We start from the raw sequence: 11,785 nt of genomic DNA on the forward strand, positions 1-11,785 counted from the left end.
CACACACACACACACACTGGAGAAGGAGATGGAGAAGATGAAGCAAGAGCACTCCTTGTATTCAACACTCAAAGAATGAGAGGTTTTAGGTTACATTTGACTTTTATACGTGACCTAGCCGTTCACACATGGGCGCCCACACATGGCCGGCCGATCCTAACCCTTACCTTGATGAAATTCGAGGTGCGCCTCTTATCGGCAATCACCCAATCCCCTTACCCTTTACATGTGGTGCCGACAAGCCCGGCCCATGACTCAGAATACGTAAAATAATTATATGACATAAAAAGGAATACGTCTCAATGTCCGCATAGGTACGTCTCAATGTTCGCCAATAGGTTAACATGCCCCCTTCTCCTGATGTAGATTCCGTCCTCGAAAGCTATGGTATGGTAAGCTCGATAGGGTTTGTTGTGGTAGACTGTATCTGCAAAACAGGGAAGTAGAGTGAAAGCATGCTTGGTCTTCAAAAGATATAGAGTGTATCAAAAATAAAATCAAGCATGCTAGACCACAATGGAAGTATGCCATGAGAACCTAGTTTAAGAGGTCACATTAAGGAGCTAGCGTAGCAAATTAACAGGAGTTTAAAACTATTGAAAGTAATTCAAGAGTTAGCAAGGTGTCGAAGGTTAATTAAGGTCTATAACTGGCCTAAGTCAAGGAAAATTACCAAGCTTAATAAATAAACAGATGACCACAATGTGTCTATTCTAAGAACAAGCTAATCCCAAGAGCCTAAGGACACAAGAAACATCAGAGTCATAGGAGTCTTTTGCCTTTATTTCTTTTATACACATGACAATTTTTACAAACAATGGCGACCTCCCTAAAGCAAAACTAGCATCGACCCTGGTGCCATGTTTAACAAGGCCTTCTCCAGGAATCTACTAGCTCACCTTCTTAGGCAAGGCTACCCCCTACCAACCCAGGGCATCGGTCTGGTGTGGAATACTCCTCGCCTACCAAGTGTCACTAGGGCGATAGGCCGACATGAAAGCATATAACAGACATACATTGCCATTTTTTGTAGGCCTTTCTTTTTATTTTTTATTTATCTCTTTGGATTTTTGCTCCCAAATTATCATGCGTTCTTACATCCTTTCGACAAAGCGATAGAAGCTATGTCTTAGAGGTCAACACACATGGCGAGGTTGTTCAAGCATTAAGATGGTTTTAACCCTAGGCCTAAGACAACCATATTCTTAGGTTAATTAAAGACATCATGCATTCTCAAGAAAATCTAAAATAAGGTTAAACTCAATTAATGATTTACACTAACCTTATGCAACTTCAAAAACTAAGTAGTGCTTGACAAATTCCATGTGGTCATGCATTATAGTTCATGCAATTAATTGAACAGTAAAAATGAAAGAGAGTGGGCATGGAAGAATTACACCTGTATTTTGGGAGATCTCCTTGATTCGATGAGAAATGCCCGTAATTTGATGTAGATATCCATGTATGAACATTGCGGCAGTCCCAGGACTATGAAAGCGAACCCACCTCAAACTTTTCAACCTGTACAATTAACTAACAAGCACTATACTTCGAGAGGCACATCAGTGGGAAAAAATAATCTCGTTTAAGGACACAAAACTAGAAACAACGTGAAAACACTAACCTACCTACTAATCACCACACTAATACTAAGGATCAATGTAAGAGGATGTTGTAGAGTTTTGGCTCTAGTCCTAAGGCTAAGCCTCTATCTGCCGCCGCAGCATCATCCAAATAAATAAAATCAGCCTCGGTAGTGCCATGAGTCTCATCCGTCCATTCATCGTCAGATATATCTTCTTCGTCCTCCCATCCACATAGACTCGTCAAGAATGTAACTATGCGAGGATAGTCATCCTGTGGAAAAGTAAAGACTTGGGCTATCGGGGATACGTCCTCTATGGAGTAGGGGTCAATCGTGGTCTCAATAGGCGAATTAGCCATTCTAATTCCTCAATATTTTCCTCGTTGGCTAGTACATCTATATGACCCAATTCAGTTTTAATTACAGGATAGCACATGTGAAATATCTGAGAAAGGTACATCTATATGACCCAATTCAGTTTTAATTACAGGATAGCACATGTGAAATATCTGAGAAAGGTACAGATGATAACTCTCACCAAAGGTGGGAGTGGATGAAGTGTGTGATGCTCGTGCATATACCATATCTGCAAACACAGATATAGCATTAGTAGGTTCATGAAGACAGGTCAATCTTGTTTCTAATTGTGTGCGGATAACTCTCCTCTTAATGTGCTCTTGCTCTTTTAACTATTTTTTTTTTCTTTTCTTTTTTGTGTATGAAGCTATATATATACATTCCCTCGAATTTGGGAGTTACATGGTCAGGGGAGAAGGCTAGGGAGGAAGCAATAGAATGTCGAACGTGAGTACATGCTCCCCCCTTCCTTGGGTAGATCATTTTTTTTTGCAATGATGTTGTAGCCCCTTGGAACCAATTTGTCCAGTGGGTTATAGGTGGTGATGTGGGCAGATAGCTTTTTATGACCCTTGTGGCCACATCAAGTTACAGAGATGGTAGTGTATGCTCCCATGAACGAACGGAGGATATGGCTTCCGATGATACATTTACAAGGGGAGACGTAGACTCATTGGTTTCTTGGTGGGTATTGACAAGGGTAGGTGTAGAGCATGAAGAAACTTCTATATCTGTGAATGGCATGAGGAGCTAGAAGCTTCCTGTGACTCCTCCCTTCCTAAGCTAGGTGGTATCGATCGATATCGTTTGGGAATCCAAACTAGCTCTGGAAGAAGTGGTGTGGAGTACTCCGTTACCTTTCCCTTACCACGGTCTTGAATTGTCGTTGGGGTGGCAACATTTGGCTTACAAGATTTTACAGGCGATGCAGAGGAATTTAACTTATGTTTAGGGACCCAAATCTGGTCATTCCCTTCGTAGTACCCTTGGGATGCTACGTGATGTTACCTTGCCTTTTCTAGGGCGGGTAGCTGCTTTCCTACTACGAGGCTTCTTGTCTGAATGAGATTGAGCAGTAGAGGTAGTCATTAACGAAGCTTTTCGGTAAAGTAAGCGGAGCCTTGGGGACCACACTGCCTGTCTCCACTCTTGGCGTTGAAGCGTTAGAGGGGTGGCAAACAATCAAAGATGGTGTAGCCACTTGACTTTGTGATTTTTCCTTATCTAGCGTTTTGTCCAGAGTTGATGGCTTAGGTGCGGGACCCTAAGTGGTCAGGCTGAGAGCTGGTTCTTGCGTTGTAACTCGCCTGGTTGCCCAATCAATATTGCACTTGGTGGCTAACATCCATTTGCGACCTAAGTTTACAGTTCCCTCCATGGTACCAGCAGGCATAACCAAAAAGCTTTGAACCACAGTCCCCTTGTCATAGGCAACAGGAGTGTGCAGAATTCCCGAGACAGTGGTTTTCTTCTTATTGATACCCTTAACTTGGATGGTACTCTTGGATAAGGGTGGTTTTCCAAGTTGACACCACACTCCATATGACAACAAATTGTGTTGAGCTCCCGTATCCAATAATGCATTATATAGCACCTTCCCCCGTAAGGACTCTGTAGCTCAATTGGGTATCGTAGAGGCGGGTTAGATTCTAGTAAATCCTCGTCTGCCTCCTCGAAAAATGCTTACGTAATCCCCAAGTTGGCCTCTCGTTGGCGCCTAACACGTTGTGCTGACGTTCTTTAGCTTCAACTCTCGCTTGTATCTTCTTAAGCTCAGCCTGTTGTTTAGCTGCCTTCTTCTGATGGATTGCATGTAATTCCTCTTGTCTTAGGGGATCATAGTATCCTTCTCTACAAGGGCATTGTACACCGCCAATTGTCTTTCTTCGTCAAACCGCTCAAGGATATATAAATGCTCTACTAAGGGATTACCATCCTAGCCCTCTTGAGTAGCAACACGAAGACTAGGAATGACAAATTCCCACGGCATGACTGCTTCTTGGCCATATACCATCTTGAATGGTGTGCAATTAATAGCCACACTTTACACGCAGTACGATAGGCCCATAAAGCTGACGTAAGCTTTAGATTCCAATTTGTGCGATGAGCCTCAACTGTCTTTGTCAAAATAGAGATTAAGGTCTTGTTGGTACTCTCGGCTTGGCCATTCGCTTGCGGATAATAAGGAGTAGACTTATAATGGGATATCATAAAATTTATTGTGAGCTCCTTAATCACTTCATTTATAAAATGCGTACCATTGTCGCTCACAAGTTCAAAAGGACAACCAAAGCGTGTGATTACATTTTCAAAGAGGAACTTGGTTGTTGTCCTCGCATCTGCCTTACGTGTCGCTTTCGCTTCAGCCCATTTGGTCACATAGTCAGTGGCCACAATAATATAGCGAGATTGTGTGTTACGAGCCGCTGGGCTAATTGGCATTCATCACAACCCTTCACAAAAAGTGATGCATCTTGGAACATAGTGGGCCACCAATACCCCGATTGCAATATCTTTTGCGTAGTTAAGTCTCCTGAAAAGTGACCATTGGCTACGCCCATATGTGCCTCTTGCAAAATATATAGATACTCATCCTCTCGGGCACAATGCCTAAGAACGTCATCCTTTCCTCTTTTATAAAGAGTCCCGGCCATTAGGCAATAGGGTTCACATTCCTTGATCAGCTTTTGAGCTAGATCTTTACGAAGCTCTTTGGGTGGAAAACCATAAACCAAGAAGTTAACAATCTTCTCACTCCATTTAGGCATTGTCTCCACCATGAACAAGGAAGTGTCGGGTAAGTCATCATCAACTCCCGTAGGAGCTTCACCATTAGGTATGCGAGACAAATGATCAGCCATAACATGTTTTTTGCCAAGTCTCACAACAACAGTGAAATCAAACTCAAGAAGAATCAACAACCATCGTGTGATTCTTCCTATGGAGAATGGTTTGTTCACCAGATACAACAATGCTTGATGATCTACATAGAAAACAAACTTGGTGGCAAGAAGGTAATAATGAAATTTCTTTACTGCATATATCATTGCCAACCCTTCTCGCTCCGTAGTGGTGTAGTTTATTTCAGCATCGTTCAACTCGACTGGCAAAGCTAATGGGGTAGTCTAGTTTATGTTCTCCAGGTTGAGTTAGTACACACCCAATAGCAAAGTTTGATGCATCAATATGCACATGGAAGATTAAATCCTAGCTAGGCATTCGCAAGATTGGAGCACTCGCCAGGGCCTTCTTTAATAACTCATATGCACGGTCACAATCTTGGGCCAAATAAACTTGATGAGAAGCTTGTACAATGGTCGAGCTATCTTAGCGAAGAATAAAATAAACCTTCGATAATAGCCAACATGGCCCATAAAGCGCTGGACTCCCTTATAGTTGGTGGGTGGGGGCAATTCGAGAATGACCTTGATTTTACTTTCGTCGGTGGAAATCCCATTTTTGGACACTATATGCCCTAGAATAACTCGGTGTTTAACCCAAAATTGGCATTTGAAAGGATGAGATGTGATATAATCTACACCTTTCAAATACTTTTTGTAAACACATCAAGTGCTTGTCCCAAGAGGAATGAACACAAAGATCATCTAAGAAGGCTTCACAAAAGTCCCTTAGATATTCCTTAAAGGTTGTGTTTATCAATCGGTTGGAATGTTGCAGGTGCATTGGTTAAGCCAAAGGCCATGACGCGAAAGGCAAACACTCCAAACTCCGTTATAAAAGCTGTTTTAGCTTGGTCCTCTATTAGAGTACTCGTCTAAAAAGCTATAAGCCTCCTTGCCTGCAACTCTTTCAAGCACATGTTCTGAATACGGCAAGGGGTAATGATCTCTTCTGGTGGCCGCATTAACCTTTTTGAGATCAATGCACACTCTGAGTTTCCCATTCTTCTTTGGTACAATGACTATCAGAGAAACCCATTCTGAGTGCTCAATAGAGTATATGAATCCACATTTTATAAGCTTTTCAATTTCCTCTTATACAATCTTTGCATACTTAGGATTCATTGGGTAGGGATGTTGCTGGACTGGTTTAGCGGTGCTAATCATTAGAATTGTGTGTTGCACCATAGAGGGTGGAACACCCTTCATATCATGGTATGTCCAAGCAAATATGTCCTTGAATTCTTTAAGAAGCATCTTAAGTGTAGCTTCTTCCGTCTTGGTGAGGTCTTGAGCAATAAAAACTGGTTTAGACTCCTCACTTGGATCTGCTAGTTCTATCTCCTTAACTACCGCCGGGCCATCGTAGACACCGCTACTCCCATTGGTAGGCGTTCGTTGGGCTTTTATGTAGACGACTTTACGTTCCCCCGTGGTAAAAGATTTGAAATGTTCGGGTGCAGGGTGTAAGTCTACCGATTCTTGTTGTGCCATGCTTTTTTCTTTAAATTCTGCTTCCTTTTGTTGCTGAGCTAAGTCTCGGTTTTGACGCCTTCTTGTAGTACGACTTAGTTTTGGCCCCTCTTCGATTTCTAATTGGGCGATGTCATGAAGTTGCGGATTACACCACATGACACTTTGGAGAAATTCTCCCCAATTATCCACTAACTTCCGAGATGAGCGTCATATGCTCTTACATAACTAAGCCATTCTGCAGTGGATCTCTCTTTGTTTATTCTAGCTCGTACATTAGCTCGATAGCGTTGTCGCTTATGTCTCGTCTTCTTCTTATCTAGTTTCTGATTTTTGTTTATATCAGATTCAGACTCACTTGATCGATCTTCACTTGTGTCCCCCTCACTCTCGGATGAACTGCACAACAGGTTACTGTCCTAGGCCTTGAGCACGTGGCTTCCACACTTGGGTGAATATTCAATTCATACCCCCTATCAGGCTCAGAGTCAGTTTCTTCTTGAGATTCAGACTCAGAGTCGCATTGGTCAGAGTCTTCGCTACTTTCAGTGTCAAGGGAGTTTGCCACTTTCTTGCCATCAGAAGTCAAGTGCATAACAGCTATCATGTTTACTGGCTCTAATGGAGGCATATCTTGCCCCTCAGCAGGTGTTACCCAACTTGTGCCTCTATTTCCCCATGTGTCTATGGTTGCCGCTAGGTGTACCCAATCTACGTTATCTGACTCAGTCATGCCTGGTAGGACATCCATATAAGGAGAATCTTCCCCATCATCGGTCTCTTTTTTGCATGTATAGCAATACTTTAATTGGGCTAAGTGAATAGTGGTATCCGATCGATTATCAATGATAACCTTGCTTCCTAAGGGATGCGTGCGACCATTCTCAAGATCAACTCGAATGACAGAGTCCTGGAATTGTAAGTAGACATGGTTTTTCGACCAGTCATGCACCATTTATGCTTCCCTCATGAAAGGACGTCCTAAGATCATGAAAGGACGTCCTAAGATCATTTGATATGACGTAGGATGCTCATTTGTGCTTCCCTCATGAAAGGACGTCCTAAGATCATTTGATATGACATAGGATGCTCAGAGAAATCCATTACAATGAAGGTATGCCTTACCTTGTATCCCAGAACCTTGATCTTAAGATCCCTTAGCATTCCAATAGGTTTAGCTATAGTTCCGTTTGCCATCTTAACCACTATGTTTGTGACTTCTAGGTGAGGTCTTCCCATAGATTCCCAGCAGTTTTTAGTGTCACAATGCTCACTCCAGCACCACCATCAAGGTTTCCCTTTAGAGTTAATCCCTTGGTAGTAATGGTGAGGGTTGCATTAGATTCGTCACCTTCAAAGTACTGTCCCAACTTGTTAACAGGTATTTCAACGACCGGGTCTTCATTTAGGTTGGGCTGTAGATCCAAATGTTCCTCCACATCTTGAAGCGTGTTGGGTCTATCCATATTTGCAAATTGTGGTAACCCCACCTTCAGTTCTCCATTTTGAGAAATGCTCGAAGAGCTAAGAATAGCTCAGGATCTCCGTATAACTTATGATTGTGGTTTTGATTTCAGAGGACATGAAATCCATTAGTTTGGACACATTCAACGGTACTTTTTGAGATATCGGCCCTTGACTAGGGACTGGTGAAGATGGAATCACTTCCTCTTCGATGGGGTCAGGCATTCCCTCACTAAACATTCTTTCAAGCAAGAAGGGTGTCTGCCCACTTCCTGATGTCCTATCCTCACTTTCTTCCTGAATGATACTAGGTATAGCTAACGGTTTATGGCTCTAGTGAGGCTGAACTTGTGTAGGAAACACTGTGTCTGGGATCTTGATTTTTCTAGGTTCTGGCTCCAGTTCTCTTTGTGTTTCTTCCACCAGACCCCTTAAGTGTTGCACTCGTTCAATCTCCTCTACTGGGTTTGGGTAAGTCCCAATCTTTTTCTTGAGGGTTTTTGGCCCACGTGGCTTGTCTTTGAGAGTCTCAGTCAGTCTGGGTAGCTGAGAGGGCATTAGCTGACTTGGTTGTGGGGCAGGAAGAGTTTCCTTTTGTTTCCCCTGATAAATGTCTTTGCTTGATTCTCCTTCGTTGCGCTCCCGAGTGGGTTCCTCCCTTAAAGTAGTGGCTTTGGTCTCCATGGTTTCTATTGAATCAGAATCATCTTCAGGATCATTCATATACACAAGGTTGTCTCCTGTCCCTATATTAGTCTTTGAACTAGGTTTGGAGCTTGTGGCATTAAGCGATCTCTTCCGTCGCGTTTTCTTTTTCTTTGCTCGAGCAATTGATGCAGTATCCCTCTCTTCAAGAATGTAGTTTTAATTTTGAAGCATTGACCGTGTGACTACATTTGCGGGTACAAAAGGTGTGGTTCCTAGTGCCTCATTGGTGACTTCAACCAAATTCAATGGCGTAATCTTGGGTGCACTTGGATTATGTGGACATTGAGCAATCAAATAATCTATGCCACAATGATTACATGTAAGTACCGGCATTCTCGACGTGTTCCCCTGATTTGGTTGCATTTGAGTAGCGATCTTCTGTAGCCTATTAGGGCACTCCGCTACACGATGCGGTCCACCACAATCGTAGCATTGAAGAGGTGGTCTCCTGGCAAAGGTATTAAGGTTTTGCCCTCTTGTGGCAAGAGCAGCCGCTTGATATACAGGCTTGACTTGCCCAAAATGATCCTCCATGTAGTACTGTTGGGGAGTCATTTCAAACGTATAATCCCATATGGAACAGTGGGGTCTATATCCTCTTCATAATCCCCACATGCACTATGTGACTCACAACCCATCTGGTTTATAGGGGTAACACTATGTGACTCACAACCCATCTGGTTTATAGGGGTAACCCTCGGATGCGGAGGTTGTGGTCCTAGCACTGGCGGTGTGGTAACGGCACAGACTGGACTAAATTTGGGTTCCTTGGAACTATGTGTTGTGACGGTTGCTCGACAGGTGGTGCAGGCATTAGTGCGGGTACTTGAGGTGTGTTTGACTAGGCTAGTGGTGCCTGATTTGCTAACATACGCTTAAGTACTAGGCAATCCTTAGATTGATGGCCATACTTACCACATGTATTGCAAGTCCCATTGAATTTAACTCTGAATGTCGGACATTCACTCGTGCTATGTGGTCCTAAGCAAACTGAACACCATTGTTGCTCTCTTCTTGGGTACATATGGCTATTTTGAGGAGCTCGAGTACCCCTAAAGTATTCTTGGAGAGCCTTAGTAAGGTTAGCTATAGACATTTTGGATATCTTGGGCTCCTTGGCAATAGGTTTTACAGTCATTAGCTCATGCCCAGATACTTGCGAACTAACAGACTTTGTCTCCGAAGACACCTTTTTACCTTTAATCATCAAGTTGTCTTCTAACTGGATTGCATTGGCAGTGGGCTGCTTTCCACATCGTAAGACCTCTAATGACCAGGCCATTGTATATGTCCTTGTGGCGTAATCCTCGGCGGATGAATCTATCAAGAAGTTGGTTGTTATTGAAGCGCTCATCTCGGGAGTACAGCGAGAATTTAGATGCTTTAGTCAACTAATAAAATCTCTCACTGACTCTCCTTCCTCGCGTTCAGCTTTTTGGAGTTGAGATGCTACTCCCCAAAGCACACCCTCACGTATGTATTCTTTCAAGAACAATCTCTTGAGAGTGGGATAGTGAGTACGCTCTTCAACCCTTAAAGTTCGATACCAATCTCCGGCTTTTCCAGTCAAGGTTGAGCCTAAGGCTTTACACTTATGTAGCTCATTGTGCTCTTCCAAGGAATCACACACGTGTTCAAAAACTTCAATGTGCTTCCTAACATCTTCGTTACCATTGAAGTTCTGAGTGAGCTTGGCAACTTGTACTGCCTTGCTTCTCGGCTCTCTCTCAGGTATGCCACGCATGTTTTTCGTAATAGATCATCCAATTGTTTGAGCAAACACTCCTAGATCACCTAAGTGAGTAGGCATAGCTGGTGGAGGCACTTCTGGGATGGCCTGGTTGACATGAGTTGGCATTGGTCTTGGTATGTATGCAGCTGACGCAGGATATGATATGTGACTAGGCATAGCTCCTCTTGGATAAGGGTTCTGATAAGGCATTCGTGGAGCATATGCCATTGGCTTAACAGGAGGCATAGGAGCTACATGAGCATGAGTAGCGATAGGTACATATGGTCGATATGCACTAGTACGCACTGTTGTAGGTACTGTACCACTAGGTAGCGGTGTAATACTAACTACAGTGGTAGTAACGGGTGCACTTTCCGTCATGCTCATCATCGGAGTAGGCATTGTGGATTCCCTAATGGAAAGTTGAGCCAAAGTTGGAAAGCTAAAGTTACTGCTCGTCGTGGGCTCAACCTGCATTGAGACTCCAGGCGAAACAACATACAAAGGATTTACGGGTGCACTTTCCATCATGCTCATCATCGGAGTAGGCATTGTGGATTCCCTAATGGAAAGTTGGGCCAAAGTTGGAAAGCTAAAGTTACTGCTCGTCTCGTGGGCTCAACCTGCATTGAGACTCCAGGCGAAACAACATACGAAGGATCTACGAGACTCACCGAGGGAGTCTCCAATTGCAACAGGGTTGGTTGTTTAGCCTTGCCCGTATCCAAAAATCTCATAGGGCCAGTTGAAACTAGGTTCACTCCCCTATTCTGCCTCTCGAATTCGATAATTCTATGGATAACTTCACATATCATTTGTTGTTATTCATCTAGATTGGTGGCACTAGATGTAGATCGTATGACTTCTTCTAACCAACCTACATGGTATGTGTAACCCGTGTATAGGTCAGTCAGAGTTTCCGTGTGTAGGTCATATTCCCAATTTTCATTGAGAAATATCCCATCTAAACTTGGCGTTCCAAAAGGTTCTCTCGAAGTGGACACAATGTCACTTCTTGTGGTTTGACTTCTAGGGGCCTCTACTTTAGGAAGTGCGTCAGAAGGTGCTAGCTCAGTAGGGCCTTCATTACATGAAGTGGGTAGAATATCCACATGGACACTCTTTGGGAGGGCACGGTCTACATGAGATGTGAATGGCGAATCTACTTCCCCACCTCCTTCGTTTACTTCACTTGTCGTAGGTTTAGAGCACGTAGCTCTACTAAAAGTCTCTATTAGACGACTAAACATGCTAGATCCAGGTTGTGGGGCCCAAACTGGCATGTTTTGGCTTGCTTCCTCAGAGTTCTGGGTAGGATGCCCTTCCATGAATTCAGAGTCAGAGGACGAGTCACTAGCCGCTATTCGTGGATCTTGGGTTGCACTTCCTTGGGTTCCAATTGAAGGCCAAGATGCTAATGTGGAGGGATGGTGTGAGTCTGCATAAATTGAAACGCTTTCTAGTTGCTCAGACTCTAGCACCCGACCAGAGCATAGATGCATGTGATGTGGGTATCCTACGGGCGTTGATAACTACCCTTGAAGCCCACACAAGTGGTTTCTCAGG

General features: G+C 43.5%; 1 pseudogene; it reads right to left on the minus strand.

Annotated features, from left to right (window-relative positions):
- Positions 1 to 1,223: 1,223 nt before the first annotated feature.
- LOC147635507 (uncharacterized) lies at positions 1,224 to 11,034 on the minus strand (annotated as a pseudogene).
- Positions 11,035 to 11,785: the final 751 nt, after the last annotated feature.

Source organism: Cibotium barometz, chromosome 9, assembly GCF_041138505.1.
Source record: "Cibotium barometz isolate CiBa-2024 chromosome 9, ASM4113850v1, whole genome shotgun sequence".
Lineage (NCBI taxonomy): Eukaryota > Viridiplantae > Streptophyta > Polypodiopsida > Cyatheales > Cibotiaceae > Cibotium > Cibotium barometz.